This window comes from Lynx rufus, unplaced genomic scaffold, assembly GCF_022079265.1.
Source record: "Lynx rufus isolate CCGP_SWC_20201006 ecotype Redwood Valley unplaced genomic scaffold, mLynRuf1.p SCAF_21, whole genome shotgun sequence".
NCBI lineage: Eukaryota > Metazoa > Chordata > Mammalia > Carnivora > Felidae > Lynx > Lynx rufus.
Window position 1 is genome coordinate 22797290 of NW_025814836.1, and position 20194 is coordinate 22817483.

The 20194-nt window shown below is 42.1% G+C and overlaps 1 pseudogene; it reads right to left on the reverse strand.

The window, feature by feature from the left end:
- Positions 1 to 12002: 12002 nt before the first annotated feature.
- Positions 12003 to 13305, reverse strand: LOC124517274 (dnaJ homolog subfamily A member 1-like; annotated as a pseudogene).
- Between the last annotated feature and the right edge of the window lie 6889 nt (positions 13306 to 20194).

A 20194-nucleotide genomic window follows, 5' to 3' on the forward strand; every position in this document is an offset into this window, starting at 1 on the left:
CAAAAATCTATAAGAACTTATCAAACTCAACAGCCGAAAACCAAACAATCCAGTGCAGAAATGGGCAAAAGACATGAATAGACACTTTTCCAAAGAAGACATCCAGATGGCTAACTGACACATGAAAAAATGCTCAACATCACTCATTTTATCAGGGAAATACAAATCAAAACCACAATGAGACACCACCTCACATCAGTCAGGATGGCTAATGTTAACAACTCAGGCAATGACAGATGTTGGGAAAGATGCAGAGAAAGAGGATCTCTTTTTCACTGCTGGTGAAACTGAGGCAGTCATTTTGGAAAACAGTATGGAGTTTCCTCAAAAACTTAAAATTAGAACTACCCTACAATCCAGCAATTGCACTACTGAGTATTTATCCAAAGGATATAGGTGTGCTGTTTCAAAGGGGCACATACACCCCTATGTTTATAACAGCCCTATAGACAATAGTCAAAGTATGGAAAGAGCCCAAATGTCCATCAACAGATGAATGGATAAAGAAAATGTGGTATATATATACAATGGGGTATTACTCAGCAATCAAAAAGAATGAAACCTTGCCATTTGCAACTACGTGGATGGAACTAGAGGGTATTATGCTAAGCGAAATTAGTCACAGAAACACAAATATCATATGACTTCGCTCATATGAGGACTTTAAGAAACAAAACAGATGAACATAAGGGAAGGGAAGCAAAACTTATATAAAAACAGGGAGGGGGACAGAACATAAGAGACTTTTAAATATAGAGAACAAACTGAGGATTGCTCGAGGGGTTGTGGGTGGGTGGCGGGGGATGGGCTAAACGGGCAAGGCACATTGAGGAGGACACTTGTTGAAATGAGCACTGGGTATTATATGTATGGGATGAATCACTGGATTCTACTCCCGAAATCATTATTGCACTATATTCTAACTTGGATGTATATTTAAATAAACAAACAAACAAACAAACAAACAGGAAAAAAAGTTCAAAATGTTACACAACCATCACCACCCTCCATCTCCAGAACTTTTTCATCTTCCCAAACTGAAACTCTGTATCTATTAAAGAAAACAATTTCTCCCTTCCCCCAGCCCTTGTTAACCACCATTCTACTTTCTGTCTCTAGGAATCTGACTCCTCTACATACCTCATATAAGAGAATGGTACAATATTTTGTCATTTTGTGACCCGCAAATTTCACCTAGCGTAATGACTTCAGCTACATACCGCCTTTCTCTAGCCATTCAAACACAATGGACACTTGGGTTGCTTCTGTCACAATTTTGTCTATTGTAATGTATAAAAGTTTCAACTTCTCATCTCTTTTTTTAAAGTTTATTTATTTATTTTGAGAGAAAGAGAGTGAGTGTGGGAAGGGCATAGAGAGAGAGGGAGAGAGACAGGATCCCAAGCAGGCTCTGCACTGTCAGCACGGAGCCTGATGTGGAGCTCGAACACACGAAATGTAAGATCAAGACCTGAGCCACAGTCAAGAGTCCGACGGTTAACCAACTGAGCCATCCAGGTGCCCCTCAACTTCTCATCTTTATGAATACTTGTTATTTTCTGTTTGTTTGGTTTTTTTTGATCCCCATCCTAATGTGTGTGAGGAGGTATCTGTGGATTTTGTTTGCATTTCCTAATGATTAGTGATGTTGAACACCTTTCATCTTGTTGGCCCTTAGCATATCTTCCTCGGAGAAATGTCTGTTTAAGACCTTTGCCCATTTTTTAATCAGGTGGGGGGGGTTGTAGTCATTGTTTTGGGGTTGTAGGAGTTCTTTATATATGCTGGATATTAATCCCTTATCGGATACATGCTCTGTGAATTTTTCTCCCATTCTGTGGGTTGCCTTTTCACTCTGTCGATTGTGCCCTTTGACGCACAGAAGTTTAAAATTTTCATGCAGTCCAATGTATCTATTTTTTTCTTGTGTTGCCTCTAGTTTTGGTCTCACATCCATATAGCCCTTAAAAATGGTTTTGTCACATATGAGTGCCTACACAATGTATTGTTTTGTTTTCCTTGTTTTAGAGAGTCTTATAAAAAGTGTACCGTAGGGGCACCTTTGGCTCAGGTCATGATCTCACGGCTTGTGGGTTCAAGCCCCGTGTCAGGCTCTGTGCTGACAACTGAGAGCCTGTAGCCCGCTTTGGATTCTGTGTCCCCCCCTCTCTCGGCCCCTCCCCTGCTCGTGCTCTATCTCTGTCCCTCAAAACTAAATAAATGTTAAAAATATTTTTTAAATAATTAAAACAATTTTGAGTGTATTAGACTCCATGTGGTCATTTAAGAAGTCCTTTTTTTTCACTCATCATTATATACTCAGATTCATACCTATTATTATATATTATTTTCATTGTGTGAAATTTCAGAGCTGTATATTATTCCACTGTGTGAGTATACTGAAGTTTATTGATTCATCTTCCTACCAATGGGTATTACATCCGTTCCAGGGTTTTGTCACTCTGCACAATAATCAGTGAACACCTTCATAGTGTCTCTTGTTCATGTATATAAGCGTCTTCTCATTGGACCATAGGGTATAAAGATGTTCAAATGTACAAAATAATGCCACATTACTTCAAAGTAGTTGAATCAATTTACATACTCACCGGCAATGTTTATGAGTTCTCATCAATCTATATCTTCTCTAACACTCAAGTACAGTGAGTGAGATTTCTTAATTTTGGTCAATCTCATGGATGTTAAATGGTATCTGCTTGTGGTCTTGATTTGCATTTCCCGGATTATGATGGAGATTGAGCATCTTTTCAGGTACGTATCAGCCATATGTATTTTCTCTTTTGTGAAATGCCTATTCATGCCTTTTGCATATGTTCTGATAGGTCGTTGATCTTTTTCTTGATAGATTTGAAGACATCCTTTATGCATTCTTGATAGCAATCCTTTGTTTAGATGCATAAGTTATATATATTTTCTCCCTTTTTCCCTCATTTTTTTACATTGTCTATTGTTGAATAAGTGTTCTTAGTTTAAATGCAACGTATAAATCTTTTCTTTTATAATTAGAGCTTCTTGGCATCTGGTTTAAGAACTCTTTCCCTACTCTAAAATTAGAAAGATGTTCCCTACATTGTTTTCTAAAAGTTTTCAAGTTTTACTTCTGGCATTTACATCTGTAATAGACCCAGAGTTGATTTTCATATTGATCTGAGGAAGAAGAGAGGCAGTTTATTACATTTTGTCCCATATGGATAATCGATTTGTCCAAGTCCAATTATCGGCAAGTATCAGAGGGAGCATGGCAGAATGTGAAGAACAGATGAAGCACTAAACGGGGCTGGAAAAGGAAAGAAACAAGGCCTTGGGCCTGAGGGAAGACTGCAGTGGATTCTGAAGCTTCCTCCTTAATGTTAACTGCCAGGTGAGAGGAGACTGCTTTCTCACACACTGTCGTATGAGGATTTGGTACTAGGAGCTGTTACACACATGGTGTCCCAGCAGGAAATGTTGTTGGACACACAGAATATCAACAATTAGCAATCTATAAAGGACTAAAGTCTTGGATCGTGTAATTGAGCTGCCGAGCCAACTCTAGAAGCCAGTATCTGGCACATATTAAATCCTCAACAAATATTTTGGGATAAGGGAATGAATGAACACATACTCCACACAGGACCACTCCCTGTGCTTCCCAACACCTACTTCTTGTCTGCCTCCGTATCTTCGTATTTTCGGTTCCCTCTACCTAGAATGCCATTCCCTCACCATAGACTCACCTAGGATGCCACCGTATCCCTAATGCTTCTCCCAACCCCCAAAGGCAAACGTGATTTCTCACTCCCTTGAATACACATAGTTCTTTGTACTTACCATAACTACCTTTTTAAATTTTTGGCTTTGAATTATTTATGCCTAGTCTTGCTCTCCAAAAGATTTAGAGGCGCTTATAAGAACACAAAAACAGAGGGCCTCAGTTCCGGCAGTGGTGGGGGCAAGTCTCGTTTTGCAGTCAGACCACTGCACACCTTGCTGCCCAAATGGGCAAAAAGAGCCTCAAAGGACAACTGGACTGAAGGAAAAAGAGGCCAAGACTCGACGGCAGAGCACACGCAACACACATAGGGAACACTCCCTGAAGGGCCAGGTCCCGGGGAACAGGGGACATGGCACTGCACGGCACTCCAGGACCTCTTCCTCATAAGGCAATTATTGTTAAGGGCAGGAGAAGTAGCTAACTTTCCTAACACCCAGAAACAGGCACAGAGAGTCAGACAAAATGAGGAGACAGAGGAATATGCCCGCCCCAAATGAAAGAACAGGAACAAACCACAGCAAGAGGCCAAAGCAAAATGAAGGTAGGTAATATGCCCGATAGAGAATTTAAAGTATCAGGTGGCTCAGTCAGTTGAGAGTCTGACTCCTGATTTCAGCTCAGGTCATGATCCCAGGGTCGTGGGATCGAGCCCCTCATGGTGCTCCACACTCAGCATGGAGCCTGCTTAAGTTTCTCTCTCAATAAATAAATAAATAAAAATAAAATAAGTTAAAAAAATTCTCTCTCTCTGCTTTTGCCCCTCTCCCTGCTATCTCTCAATTTCTAAAATAAAAAATAATAATAAAAATCGGGGCGCCTGGGTGGCTCAGTCGGTTGGGCGACCGACTTCGGCTCAGGTCATGATCTCACACTCCGTGAGTCCGAGCCCCGCATCGGGCTCTGTGCTGACGGCTCGGAGCCTGGAGCCTGTTTCCGATTCTGTGTCTCCCTCTCTCTCTGACCCTCCCCCGTTCATGCTCTGTCTCTCTATGTCTCAAAAATAAATAAACGTCAAAAAAAATTAAAAAAATAATAATAATAATAAAAATAAAGAAATGATAGGGGCGCCTGGGTGGCGCAGTCGGTTAAGCGTCCGACTTCAGCCAGGTCACGATCTCGCGGTCCGTGAGTTCGAGCCCCGCGTCAGGCTCTGGGCTGATGGCTCGGAGCCTGGAGCCTGTTTCCGATTCTGTGTCTCCCTCTCTCTCTGCCCCTCCCCCGTTCATGCTCTGTCTCTCTCTGTCCCAAAAATAAATAAACGTTGAAAAAAAAAATAAAGAAATGATCATAAAAAGACCCACTGAACTTGAGAAAAGAGTGGAAAACATCAGTGAAACCCCTAACACGGAGATAAAAGGAACCAATCAGAGATTGAGAATACAATAAATGAAATTAAAAATACACTTGATAGAATAAAATACACTTGACAGGTTAGTTGAAGCACAAGAATGAATTAAAGACCTGGAAGACTGAATAATGGAAAGGAACCAAGGTGAGGAAAGGAGAGGAAAGAAAATTATACAAATTGAGAATAGTCTTCAGGAACTCAGGAACTCCATCAAGTGTAATAACATTCCCTATTATAAGGATCTCAGAAGAAGAGAGAGATGGGGGCAGAAAACTTATTTGAAGAAATAAGAGCTGAAAATTTCCCTAATCTGGGGAAGGAAACAGATCTCCAGGAGGCACAGAGATACCCCAAAAGATACCTCCAAAAATTCAACCCAAGGAGGTCTACATCAAGACACATAGTAATTAAAATGGCAAGAAGTAGGGTGCCGGGGGGCACCTGGGTGGCTCAGTCGGCTAAGCATCTGACTCTTGGTTTTGGCTCAGGTCATGATCTCACATCTGTGGTTTTGAGCCCCATGTCAGGTTCTGCACTGACAGTACAGAGCCTGCTTGGGTTCTCTCTCTCTCTCTCTCTCTGAAATAAATAAGAAAAAAAAAGAGTGGGATGTCTGGCTGTCTCAGTTGGTAAAATATGTGACTCTTTCCTTTTTTTAAGTTTATTTATTTATTGTGAGAGGTGGGGAGAGGCAGAGAGAGAGGAAGAGAGAAAATCCCAAGCAGGCTCTGCACTGTCAGCACAGAGCCTAATGTGGGGCTCTATCCCTGAAACCATGAGATCATGACCTCAGCTGAAATCAAGAGTCAGACGTGCAACCTGAGAACATGTGACTCTTAATCTCAGGGTCATGAGTTCGAGCGCACTTTTCACATAGAGCTTACTTAAAAATAAATAAAATGGCAAAAAGTAACAAGAAAGAAAAAAATCTTAATCAGCAAGCGAAGAGAAAACAGTTACAAACAAGGGAAACGCCATGAGGCTATCATTGGATTTTCCAGCAAAAACTTTGCAGGCCAGAAGGGAGTGGCATGGTATATTCAAAGTGCTGAAAGGGAAAAATCTACGGCTAAGAATACTCTATGCAGAAAGGCAATCATTCAGAATAGAAAGAGAGAGAAGGAGTTTTGCAGACAAACAGAAACTAAAGGAGTTCATAACCACTAAGCCAGTCCTACAAGAATGTTAAAGGGGACTCTGAGTGGAAAGGAAGACCGTCAGTGACAGTATGAAAGAGTAAAAGTATGCAAAAGAAGTAAAAATAAACATTTCTGTAAAAACCAGTCAAGGGATTCACAAAATATAAGGATATGACGACTTCTATCTAAAATGTGGGAGGAAGAGGAGTAAAGAATGGGCTTTAAACTAATTGCATCAACTTAATACAGACCGCTACATGAAGACGAGGTTACATACAAACCTAATGGTGACCACAAATCAAAAACCAGTAATAGATATGCAAAGAATAAAGAGAAAGGAACCCAAGTGTATCGCTAAAGAAAGTCAACAGACCATGAAAGGATCAGAGAAAGTGAACAGAAACAACCACAAAACAAGTAGCAAAATGGCAATAAATACATATCTATCAATAATTACTTTGAATAAATGGACTAAATGCCCCAATCAAGAGACATAGGGTGAGAGAGTGTCTAAAGAAAAAAGACCCATCTATAGGCTGCCTACAAGAGGTTCGTTTTAGACTGAAAGACACCTGCAGATTGAAAGTGAGGGGACAGAAAACATTTATCATGCAAATGGATGTCAAAAGAAGGATGGGTTAGCAATACTTCTGTAGAACAAAATAGACTTGGGGCACCTGGGTGGCTCAGTCGGTAATCACCTGACTCTTGATTTCGACTCAGGTCCTGACCTCACAGTTTGTGACATCGAGCCTCACGGTAGTCAGCATGGAGCCTGGTTGGGATTCTGTCTCCCCGCCCCCCTCTCTCTGCCCCTTCCCCATCCGTTGCTTGCTCTCTCAAAATAAATACATAAACTTAAAAAAAAAAAAAAAAGAACAAAACAGACTTTAAACAAAGACTGTAACAAGAGACAAAGAAGGACACTCTACAATCATAAAGGGGACAAGTCAACAAGAAGATATAACAATTGTAAATATTTACGCCCCCAACATGAAAGCACCCAAACACATAAAACAGTTAACAACAAACATAAAGAAAATAATTGATAGTATTACAATAATAGTAGGGGACTTTAGCACCCCACTTACATTGATGGACAGATCATCCAAACAGAAAATCAACAACAAAACAATGGCTTTGAATAACACACTGGACCAGATTTCATAGATCTGTTCAGACCATTCCATCATAAAACAACAGAATACACATTCTTATTAAGTGTATGTGGAATATTCTCCAGCATAGATCACATAGTGGGTCACAAAACAAGTCTCAACAAATTCAAAAAGACCGAAGTCATGCTATGCATCTTTTCTAACCACAACACTACGAAACTAGAAATCAGCCACTAGAGGGGCACCTGGGTGGTTCAGTCGGTTAAGCAGCCAACTTCAGCTCGGGTCATGATCTCTCGGTTTGTGAGTTCAAGTCCTGTGTCTGGCTCTGTGCTGACAGCTCAGAGCCTGGAACCTGCTTCAGATTCTGGGTCTCCCTCGCTCTCTGCCCCTCCCCCACTCATACTCTGTCTCTCTCGAAGAGAAATAAACATTTTTTAAAAGTTGAGAAATCAGCTTTTTTCCAGAAAAAATCTGGAAAGAGCCCAAATACATGGAGGTTAAATAACATGCTACCCAACAATGAATTAATCAAGAAGGAAATCAAAGAAGAAATAAAAAATACATAGAAACAAATGGAAGTGAGAACACAATGGTCCAAAACCTTTCCAATGCAGCAAAAGTGGCTCTAAGAAGCTTATAGCAATCCAGGCCTACCTCAAAAAAGCAAGAAAAATCTTAAATAAACAACCTAACATTACATGTAAAGGAGCTAGAAAAAGAACAAACAAAACCCAACACCAACAGAAGGATGAGGCAAAAGATTAGAGTGGAAATAAATGATATGGAAACTAAAAAAACAATAGGATAGATCAATGAAACCAGACGCTTGTGCCTGGAAAAGAAATGATAAAACTGTACTCCTGAAACGAATATTACACTATATATTAACTAACTAGAATTTTTAAAAGTGTATTTATTTATTTTGAGAGGGGGGAAGGGAGGTGCAGAGAGAGAGAGAGAGAGAGAGAGAGAGAGAATCCCAAGCAGGCTCTGTGCTGTTAGCACAGGCTTGAACTCACGAACCGGAGAGACCATGACCTAAGCTGAAATCAAGAGTCGGATGCTTAACTGACTGAGCCACCCAGGGGCTCCTAACTAGAATTTAAATTAAGAAAAGAAAAAAAGTTAATAAAATTGATATACCTCTAGCAAGATACATTAAAAAAAGAGAGTAAGGACCCAAATAAATAAAATTATTAATGAAAGACGAGAGAGAACAACCAACATCACCGAAATACAAACAATTGTAGCAGAATATCATGAAAACCTATATGCCAATAAATTGGACAACTTAGAAAAAATGAATAAATTCCTCAAAACAAAGAAACATAGAAACCATCAAAATTAGGGGCACCTGGGTGACGCAGTCGGTCCAGCGTCTGAATTTGGCTCAGGTCATGAGCTCATGGTTCGTGAGTTCGAGCCCCACATCTGCCTGATTGCTGTCAGTGCAGAGCCTGCTTCAGATCTTCTGTCTCCCTCTCTCTGCCCCTCCCCTGCCTGCACTCTCTCAAAAATAAATAAACATTAAAAAAAAAACCCCACATCAAAACTAAAGCAGGAAGAAAGAAGATTTGAACACGCTGATCTCCATCAATGAAATTGAATCAGTAATCCAAAAACTCCCAACCAACAAAAGTCCAGGACCAGATGGCTTCATAGGAGAATTCTACAAAACATTTTTTTAAAATGTATTATTGAGGGAGAGAGACAGAGAGAGAGAGAGAGAGAGAGAGCGCAAGCAGGGAAAGGGCAGAGCCAGAGGGAGACACAGAATCCGAAGCAGGCTCCAGGCTCTGAGCTGTCAGCCCAGAGCCCGATGAGGGGCTCAAACCCACGAACCGTGAGATCATGACCCCAGCCAAAGTCAGACGCTCAACCCACTGAGCCACCCAGGTGCCCCTGCCAGACATTTAAAGATGAGTGAATATCTATTCTTCTCAAACTACTCCAAAAAATACAAGAGGAAGGAAAACTTCTAATTCATTCTATGAAGCCAGCATTACCCTGATACCCAAACCAGACAAAGACACTGCAAAAAAAGGGAACTACCGGCCAATATCTCTCACGAATAGGATGCAAAAATCCTCAAAAAAATATTAGCAAACTGAATCCAAGAATATATTTAAAAATCATACACCATGATCAAGTGGGATTTATTCCCAGGATGCAAAGATGATTTCAGATCCACCTAACAACCAACGTGATATGTCACATCAATAAGAGAAATGATAAAAACCATATGATCATTTCAACAGAAGCAGAAAAAGCACCTGACAAAGTATAACAACGGTTCATGATAAAAACCCTCTGCAAAGTAGGTTTACAGGGAACATACCTCAACATAATAAAGGCCGTGTATGAAAAACCCACAGCTAACATCATGCTGAATGGTGAAAAACTGAGAGCTTTTCCCCTAAGATCAGGAACGAGACGGGGGTGTCCACTCTCACCACTGTTGTTCAACATAGTTCTGGAAGTCCTGGCCACAGCACTTAGATAACAAAAAGAAATAAAAGACATCCAAATTGGTAAGGAAGAAGTAAACTCTATTTGCCGATGACATGATAGTCTACATAGAAAAACCCTAAAGACTCCACCAAATAACGACTGGAACTGATAAATGAATTCAGTAAAGTCACAGGATATAAAATCAATGTACAGAAATCCAGTGCATTCCTGTACATGAATAATGAAGCAGCAGACAGCGAAGTTAAGAAAACAATCCCATTTACAGTTGCACCAAAAGCAACAAAATATCTTGGAATAAACTTAACTAAAGATGTGAAAGGCCTGTACTACGTATGGAAACTATAAAATACAGATGAAAGGAATTCAAGATGACCCAAAGAAATGGAAAGACATTCCGTGTTCATGGGTGGGAAGGACAAAACAAGCTTTTAAAGATTTTACTTATTTATTTTGCTTTAGAATCAGTATATTTTCTGGAAAGTTTTTTTTAATGTTTATTTATTTTGAGATTGAGAGAGAGATTGTAAGTGGGGAGGGACAGAGAGAGTGAGAGACACAGAATCTGAAGAGGGCTCCAGGCTCTGAGCTGTCAGCACAGGCCACGCGGGCCTCAAACTCACAAACTGTGAAATCATGACCTTGAGCGCAAGTCAGATGCTTAACCGACTGAGCCACCCAGGCGCCCCTGTAATCAGTGTATTAAGGAGACATTCAAACGTTTCAAGAATTGCTTAATTCTGATATCCAGATTTAAGCTTATGAACATAACTGTTGGACATACAATTAAAGCTATTCACCATAATTTGCTACACTACCAACATTAAATTGCAAGCTACTTCAGAGTGTAAGTTAAGTGGTTTAAAGTAAGCCTGTAACATAGCTAAAAAACACCTTCCTATGTCATACATGCAAATTAACTTCTCCATGTCAATGCCTCTTCACTCTCAGTTACCCTGCTCCCGAAGTCACCACTCTGAAGCTTATCATGGTCCACAGAGAAGAAAAAGAAAGTGTAAACAGGACTGATTACATATATATATACATGTATATATACATACATATATATGTTAAAAATGACATAGCAGAAGGGAATGCAATTCTATAATTGCAAGCCCTCAAACAGCAGCGTATTATAAACTCCTTCTTAAAAAGGTATCCTTTCTGGGACACCTGGGTGCGTCAGTTACTTGAGTGTCTGACTTTTGCTCAGGTCATGATCTCATGGTTCATGGGTTCGAGCCCCGCGTCGGGCTCTGTGCTGACGGCTCGGGGTCTGGAGCCAGCTTGGGATTCTGGGTCTCCCTCTCTCTCTGCCCCTCCCCAGCTCACACACACACACTCTCTCTCTCTCTCTCTCTCTCAAAAATAAATAAACATTAAAAAAAAACAAAAAAGCAAAGTATCCTTTCTATCACTGATACCACAGGCCAAATGACACGGCATGCCATCTTCAACGAACAGACAGTTGAGGCAACAGAAGAAATGCAGAAGCATCACAATGAATCCCACTTAAGAGAACTACAGACCAACACTTCTCTACAAATTAAGTTCTTTTTCTGATTGCCAATTAAACACAAGTTTTAACTGTACAGCTTAACAATTAAGGGTCACACACTGAAGTCCATACATACACCTAGCATTTCAGTCTAAGCTGTTTCATGTCCATAGAGCTGAGATCAATCACAAGGTATGACGTAATAAATACTAGGGGAGATTTTTCTTTTTTAAGTAGTTTTTACAAGTATTAAACTTACCTTGCATACTGAAGTCATCACAGACACAGCACAGAGTCAGAGCTTTTTATTTAAGTTTACTCTTCATTTAACTTCCAAAACACTACTATAGCTGAATATCTTTTTAATGTTTTTAAATGTTTATTATACTTTTTTGAGAGAGAGAGACAGAGCGCGAGTGGGGGAGGGGCAGAGAGAGGGAGACGCAGAATCGGAAGCAGGCTCCAGGCTCTGAGCTGTCAGCACAGAGCCTGATGCGGGGCTCGAACCCACAAACTGTGAGATCATGACCTGAGCTGAAGTCGGACGCTTAACTGACTGAGCCACCCAGGTGCCCCTATAGTTGAATATTTAAAGCAAAAGCAATAGCAAGTAATGAGCTACGATTGTAGTCTTTCATTAACTCAATACTGCCTATAAAATGCCAGCAGTGCTATTTATTGGCTCCATTAAGAGGTCTGACCGCCAAACACCACCCCTAAGATGATGTCCATCGTCCTCATATGCTTCTCCATTGTAATGGCACCATCTTTCCTGATGTGGGGCAAAGTCCACCAGTCCTGCCTGGTCCATTTCATCAGTCTCTTCCACTTCCTTCCTCTCAGGTAGGAGTTCTTCCAGCAGAGAGAGTTTATCAGGAGAGAGAAAGGCATTCTCAGGAAAGTTTACCTCAAATTCGATGATCAGGCGACCCTTTTCATATGGTCTACGATAAATTGGCACGCCTTTGTCTAGCACACGCTTAACATCACCGTACGTGACAATCTCACCTGGAATGAGAGGTGATGACAATGGTTCTGTTGTCCAGAGCAGATGTTGGCTTCAACCCACTGGATGTCCACACACATGGAAAGATCCTCTCCTCGCCGAGGAAAAACAGCCTGGTCCTTCTGATCTAAAACAGTGATGACATCTCCTGGTTCCAGAACCAGTTCTTGGTCTCCTTCACCATGGAATGTTTATCTTCTGGTCATCTTCCGTGCCTTTGTCAATATGAACTTCTAGAATCTTCTTTTCTCAAACTATCTCCCTTCCATTGCTGATTTTACATCGATCTTTAGGACCGATCCGTTCCCCATGGCCCTGGCACTCCATGCACACAGGCTGAATTTGCTGAGTCATTCCAAGTCCTCCCCCATGAGTTCTTATTTGCACCCCAGTACCTCAGCAATTGGGACAACATTCTTCCACTCCTTTCTTAACACCTGGGCCTTCACATTTGTCGCAAATCACATTCTTTTGAAAAGCTAGTTTTCCTGTTGCACCATTATGTAAATCTGCTAAGGTTACAGAGAGCTAACCTCTCCTTTTCTCTGCATCCTTCATCCTCCTCCAAAAAACCTATCAAAGATGTCCACAGGGGAGCCAAAACCACCACCAGCTCCTCCCTCTTTAATTGCCTGTTCTCCTCCTTTGTCATATAATTCCCTTTCCTTTGCATCAGAGAGCACTCCGTAAGCTTGAGAAATCTGTTTAAACTTCTCTCCTTCATTTGGATTCTTATCAAGGTGGTACTTCAAAGCCGGTTTCCTGTAAGCCTTTTCCATTTCTTCCTGGGTGGCATTGGGTTTGACCCCCAAAACATAATGAGTAGTTTCTATCTCTCACCATTTTCTATAGCTGGTGAGCGGGCCAAGGCCAGTGTGGGGGAGCAGAAAGGAGCACATGGCTGGGCACAGCTTGGGCGCCCACCGTTCCTCCACTTCTCACCGAGCATTCTGGAAAGCTCCCTAAAGATTTTATTTTCAAGTAATCTCTACACCCAATGTGGGGCTTTAACTCACAACCCCAAGATCAAGAGTTGAATGCTCCACCAACTGAGCCAGCTGGGTGCCCTTGAAGAACAAGCCTTGTTAAAATGTCTACACCACCCAAAGCAATCTATACATTTAATGTAATCCCTATCAAAATACCAATGGCATTTTTCACAGAACTAGAACAAACAATCCTAAACTTTGTATGGAAACACAAAAGACCCCCAAAACAGCCTTGAAAAAGAAAACAAAAGCTGGAGGCATCACAATTCCGGGCTTCAAGTTATATTATGAAGCTACAGTAACCAAAACAGTATGGTACTGACACAAAAATAGACACACAGATCAATGGAGTAAAACATAAAACCCAGAAATAAACCCATGATTATATGGTCAATTAAGCTTCAACAAAGGAGGCAAGAATATACAATGGGACAAAGTCTCTTCAACAAACGGATGTCGGGAAAACTGGACAGCCACGTGCAAAAGAATGAAGCTGGACCGCTTTCTTTCACAACACATAAAACTCAAAATGGATTAAAGACCTAAATGTGAGACCTGAAACCATAAAAATCCTAGAAGAGAACACAGGCAATAATTTTCTAACACTGGCCATAATATTTTTCTAGATACGTCTCCTGAGGCAAGGGAAACAAAAGCAAAAATAAACTATTGGGACTAGATCAAAATAAAATGTGTCTGCACAGCAAAGGAAACAATGAAACTAAATGGTAACCTACTGAATGGGAGAAGATATTTGCAAATTACATATCCTATAAAGGGTTAGTATTCAAAATCTATAAAGAACTTATAAAACTCTGGGAATGCAAGCTGGTGCAGCCACTCTGGAAAAGAGTATGGAGGTTCCTCAAAAAATTAAAAATAGAACTACCCTACGACCCAGCAATTGCACTACTAGGCATTTACCCACGGGATATAGGTGTGCTCTTTCGAAGGGACACGTACACCCCGTGTTTATAGCAGCACTATCAACAATAGCCAAAGTACGGAAAGAGCCCAAATGTCCATCGAGGGATGAATGGCTAAAGAAGATGTGGTATATATATACAATGGAGTATTACTCGGCAATCAAAAAGAAGGAAATCTTGCCATTTGCAACTACGTGAATGGAACTGGAAGGTATTATGCTAAGTGAAATTAGTCAGAGAAAGACAAAAATCATATGACTTCACTCCTATGACGACTTTAAGAGACAAAACAGATGAACATAAGGGAAGGGAAACAAAATTCATATAAAAACAGGGAGGGGGACAAAACAGAAGAGACTCATAAATATGGGGAACAAACTGAAGGTTACTGGAGGGGTTGTGGGAGGGGGGATGGGCTAAATGGGGAAGGGGCACTAAGGAATCTACTCCTGAAATCATTGTTGCACTAGATGCTAACTAATTTGGATGTAAATTTTTAAAAAATAATAAATAAATAAATAAATAAATAAATAAATACATAAATATTAAATTAAATTAAAAAAATAAAATAAAATAAAAGAACCTATAAAACTCAATTCTCAAAAAACAAATAATCTAATTTTAAAATGGGCAGAAGACTATGAACAAACATTTCTCCAAATAAGACATCCAGATGGCCAACAGACGCAAGAACAGATACTCCACGTCACTCATCATCAGGCAAATGCAAATCAAAACCACACTGAGATATCACCTCACACCTGTCAGAAGGGCTAAAATGAACAACAAAAGAAACAACAGGTGTTGACAAGGATGTGGAGAAAGGGGAGCCCTCCAGAGGGGAGGTGGGTGGGAGATGGGGGAAGCAGGGGATGGGAATTAAAGAGTATTCTTACCATGATTAATAATAATAATAATAATAATAATGATGATGATTTTAAAAAGAAAAAACTAAAGCACTTACCATGTGTTTAAAAAAAAAATTGAAGTAAAAATTTAAAAATCCAGACCCAAACTAAACTAGAACAGAAGACCAAAGCCAGGAGGGTGTTCGAAACCATGTATGTAAGCCATGGAGTCCATAGTTACTAAATATGAGCTAATTCTTACTCATCTGTAGCAGCTCCTGATAAGGCCCACCCCCAATTTGTCATTATATTCAGAACGAAATACATCCCTATTTGAAATGCCACCTTGGTTCTATCCTTTCTTTTCCCTTTCCTTTTCTTTTAATATGGATACTCTACTCGCAAATATTTCATGGCTTTTTCTTCCTTTTTATTCCCCCTTGGCTCTTTTTAAAAAAAATTTTTTTAAATGTTTATTTATTTTTGAGAGAGAGTGAGACAGAGACAGAGAGTGAGTGGGGGAAGGGCAGAGAGCAAGGGGAACACAGAATCTGAAGTAGGTTCCAGACTCTAGCACAGAGCCCGATGTGGGGCTCGAACTCACAAAGTGTGAGATCATGACTTGAGCTGAAGTCAGGTGCTCAAGCACTGAGCCACCCAGGTGCCCCTCCCTTGGCTCTTTATTCTGGCCCACTGATCTGTCCCTGTGGTACCGCCCCATTTTAACGTTTGTAGTTCCATAAGACAGTCCGGTAAGCAGTAGGGCAAGTTCCACTTTGTAACTCATGTCAATTTAACCTTGAGTTTTCCTCCCACACTTATTTTCCCAGGTGTATCCACCTATTCTAGACAGATTAGAGCCCCTGGGGTGACCCTTGACCTTCAAGGCTTAGGGCATGATGATGCTGGGCTCCCAGGCAGGTCTGTCTCTGCTCAGCAGGAATCTCCAGGCCAATCTGAGTGACAGTAACCAACCCCCAACCTTGAAGCAAGGTGTCCTTAAGATTCCCATTTATCGCCAGACTCACATTCCAGAATAGTAAAGGGTGTCCTTTTCCAACGGATGAGCCCCTGCTGCTCCCCCAGGGGTGATTGATTTGCCCGGAGCACCTAAACCATGCCTGTTTCTAGGAAGGGAATAAACCTATTTCTTCCCTAGACTAGAAACCCCCATACTGGGCACAGGCGTGTCAAGGAGAACCATGGTGTTGAGATTCCCGATGCGGTGTTAGTTAGCTCTTGGGTTGGTTTTGTTTTTTGTTTTGTTTTTTTTTAACCTTTTTTTTTTTTAATGTTTATTTATTTGAGACAGAGAGAGACATCAAGCTGGGAAGGGGCAGAGAGAGAGGGAGAGAGAGAATCCCAAGCAGGTATGACCTGCTGACGGTGAGAAGCCCGATGCAGGGCTCCAACTCACAAACTGAGCCAAAATGAGGCGTCAGATGCTCAACGGACTGAGCCACCCAGACGCCCCTGTTTTCCTTCTTGACGCTGTCTGCAAGATGCTGGGCTTTAGAGAATAAATATCCCCAGACTCAAAGTCGCAAACGTCATGTTGACTGTAAAGGAAACCGTTTCACAGAGCAGAGGCAGGATGGGTCAGGGCGATTCCCGGGAGGGTCACTTCAGGGGCCTCTGCCACGCTCCCCTGCTCTGACCACTGGACACTGTCCCGCCGGACCAGACAGACAGGCCGTCTTCTCCATATTGTCACATTTTGCTTGTATTTACATCTGTGTTTGTCTTAGGTGCCTACGGAGAGGTAGACTGTCTCTGGGGAGTAGAACGCCAGAGTCAGGGGTCCTCCGAGAGCTGCCAGCGCGGGTCCCCGTGTCAACGGAACATTCCTCACTGCCGTGTTCATAAAGAAATGGCTGGTGTTAAATGGTGAGCTTTGGGAACAATCTGGGAGAAACTACTGCTATATTTCTGCTTCGAGGGCAAGTGTTACAGAAATAGCCTGTCAGCTTTACCCCGCAAACTGTCATACTTGGACCGAATAGTAGGGAGCAGGGAGACGTGATCATTCGCCACAGTCTGTCCTTCAGCCAAGCTGTCCACATCCTGGTGCCAATGGGTTACGTTTGAGAAGAGCGAGGGGCTTCAGAAACCCGTTTGTGACATTTGCTGTGTTAGATTTTGTTTGGGCGGCGCCCGGGTGGCTCAGTTGGTTAAGTGTCAGACCCTTGATTTCGGCTGGGGTCATGATCTCACAGTTGGTGGGATCGAGCCCCACGTCAGGCTCTGCGTTGGGAGCAGGGAGCCTGCTTGGGATTCTCTTTCTCTGCCCCTCCCTGACTCACACACACATGCACGCTCTCTCTCTGTCTGTCCAGGTAAAATAAACAAACATTTAAAACAATAAGATTTTGGGGGCACCCGGGTGGCTCAGTCGGTTCGGCGTCCGACTTCGGCTCAGGTCATGATCTCACGGTTTGTGAGTTCGAGCCCCACGTCGGGCTCTGTGCTGACGGCTCAGAACTTGGAGCCTGCTTTGGATTCTGTCTCCCTCTCTCTCTCTGCCCCTCCCCCACTCACACTCTGTCTCTCTCTCTCTCTCTCTCTCTCAAAATATAAATAAACATTAAAAAAATTTTTTTTACGTAAGATTTTGTTTTGAAATGTTTTTATTATTCTTTCTGGCTCTACGTACTCATTGCAGAAAATTTAGAAAATACAGAGAAGTATAAAGAATTAAAATCACCCATACTTCTCCATTCAAAGTTACCGCTGTTAACATTTTAGTGAATTTTCTCCAGCCTGTTTTTTATATATAACTGAGATCTTCCAGTACATACACATTTATTTCCTGACTCCCACTTACCGTATCATTAAAATAGTCCGCAAAGACCATTTTAATAACTACGTAAAGTTTTTTGGGTTTTTGGGTTTTTTTTTTTTTCAGTAAAGTTACATTCTATGCACCTGTAATAACTTGCTAAACCATCCTTTTGTTGCAGTACATCAAAGTTCTTTCTAGCTCTCATTTTTATAAATGTAGCAGGGTCTTTTTTTTTAATGTTTATTTATTTCTTTGGGGGGGGGAGGGGCAGAGAGAGAGGGAGAGAGAAAATCCCAAGCGGCTCCTCGCTATCAGCACAGAGCCTGACGTGGGGCTCGATCCTAAGAACCAAGAGATCATGACCTGAGCTGAAATGGAGTTGGATGCTCAGCTCACTGAGCCACCCAGGCGTCCTGAAATGCAACTATATTGTGGGGGGGGGGGGGAGGACGGTGAAGGAAAAATGGTCTCCCCATGTCCTATTCTCTGGCTGGCATGGGGAAAAAATGTGACCTTTCAATTATTAGTCCTATCCAATAATCCTCATCTGTGAGGCTCAGTCTAAGAAAAGGTGGCCAGGCGTCCACTACTGACAAGTTGGAGCCTGTGAAGGAGGGGGAAGGAGTGTGGCTTCTGGGATCCCAGAGGCAGGGGATCCCAGAGAAGGGAGGCTTGGGCTCCTTGGCCATGGGTTTCCTCAGGTCCCTTCTGAGTCACATCACAGTGATCCCCTCCAGCAACTCCACGGCTCCCTCTTAGCTAGGCCGCGATCCCATCTGGGGGCAATACAGGGGCCGGGGGAGTCAGACGCAGGGCCCCCCACCTGGGATAGTTACAGGGCTGGGTGTAAGGCGGCCTCCTCCCGGGACTCCAAGCAGGAAGAGGGGCAAAGCCCCCTCCATCATGGGTGCCCTGAGTTGCTGATTTATCTGCCTGGGCTCTCTTCCCCCATTGCTTTCATTTTCCTGTTTTTCCCAGGGCCCAACACAGGCAGACTCCCCCCCGCCGTCCCACCATCTAGAGCAGAAAGCCTCCAGCCTGCCTTCCAGAGCTGGAAGGATTATCTCCTCCGCTAAGGGAGGACCCCACAGGCTGAGTCTTCTGAGCCTGGCTGTTGAAATGCTGAAGCAGGGGGTGGCGGGGGTGCCCAGGATCAAAAGAAAATAGTTTAGAAGATCTTTTCTTTAAAGACAGCCTCCTGTTTTGCAAGGCTCATGTCTTGCTGTGTAATTCTATTCTGAATGTCAGGAGCTGGGTAGTAATTCCTTCTTTCTCTCTTCATTCTTTCGGTAATTTTGCATTTCGCTGAAATGAATGCCATCGGTTGTAAGATGCACTGTTATTTTAGGTACTCCCGAGAAAGAAAAACAAGCTTCCAATTAAGTTACGGACGATGCTTTCTTATAATTTAGAATTTGGGTTTCTACTTCTTGAAAAAGCTCGTGTTAGACTTACGTAGACGTGCATTTTTATCATATATCGCTCTCGTGCGTAGGTCAAAGGGAGAATAGAAGGGGAGTAAATTGGCAAGTGCTCCTAAAACTTCTTTACAGAAGAGACTGATGCAGAGGGTCCTCTGGAATCCCTTTTCAACTCAAAGTTGTCTGTGCATGAAGAGTGTTGTTGACACAGGATCTCTTTTTTTTTTTTAATTTTTTTTTCAACGTTTATTTATTTTTTGGGGACAGAGAGAGACAGAGCACGAACGGGCGAGGGGCAGAGAGAGGGAGACACAGAATCGGAAACAGGCTCCAGGCTCCGAGCCATCCGCCCAGAGCCCGACGCGGGGCTCGAACTCACGGACCACGAGATCGCGAGATCGTGACCTGGCTGAAGTCGGACGCTTAACCGACTGTGCCACCCAGGCGCCCCGACACAGGATCTCTTAATGCAGAGATTAAGTAAGAGATCTGCCAGAGCCTCTGGAATTTTCTTCCACACTGCTGACATCCATCCTGCAAGTTTTTTTTTTTAACTTTATTTCTTTATTTCAAGAGAGAGAGAGCGAGAGCGAGAATGGGAGGGGCAGAGAGAGAGAGGGAGACAGAGAATCCCAAGCGGGCTCTGTGCTGTCACATGCTCTTGGAAAGATTCTAACACTTTCTGAGACCTTAATCCTCTTGATTTTATTAACGGTGCTGGAAAGAAAATCTTTGAATAGAAAACTTTGATTGCAATTCTGCTATTTCTTCAGAGAGATTCCTAGGAGAGGGTTTAGATATTTAACAGTGAGGCTATTTTTTTTTTTTTTTTGTCATCAATATACACCATCACTATCGGATCAGGCGTGAGG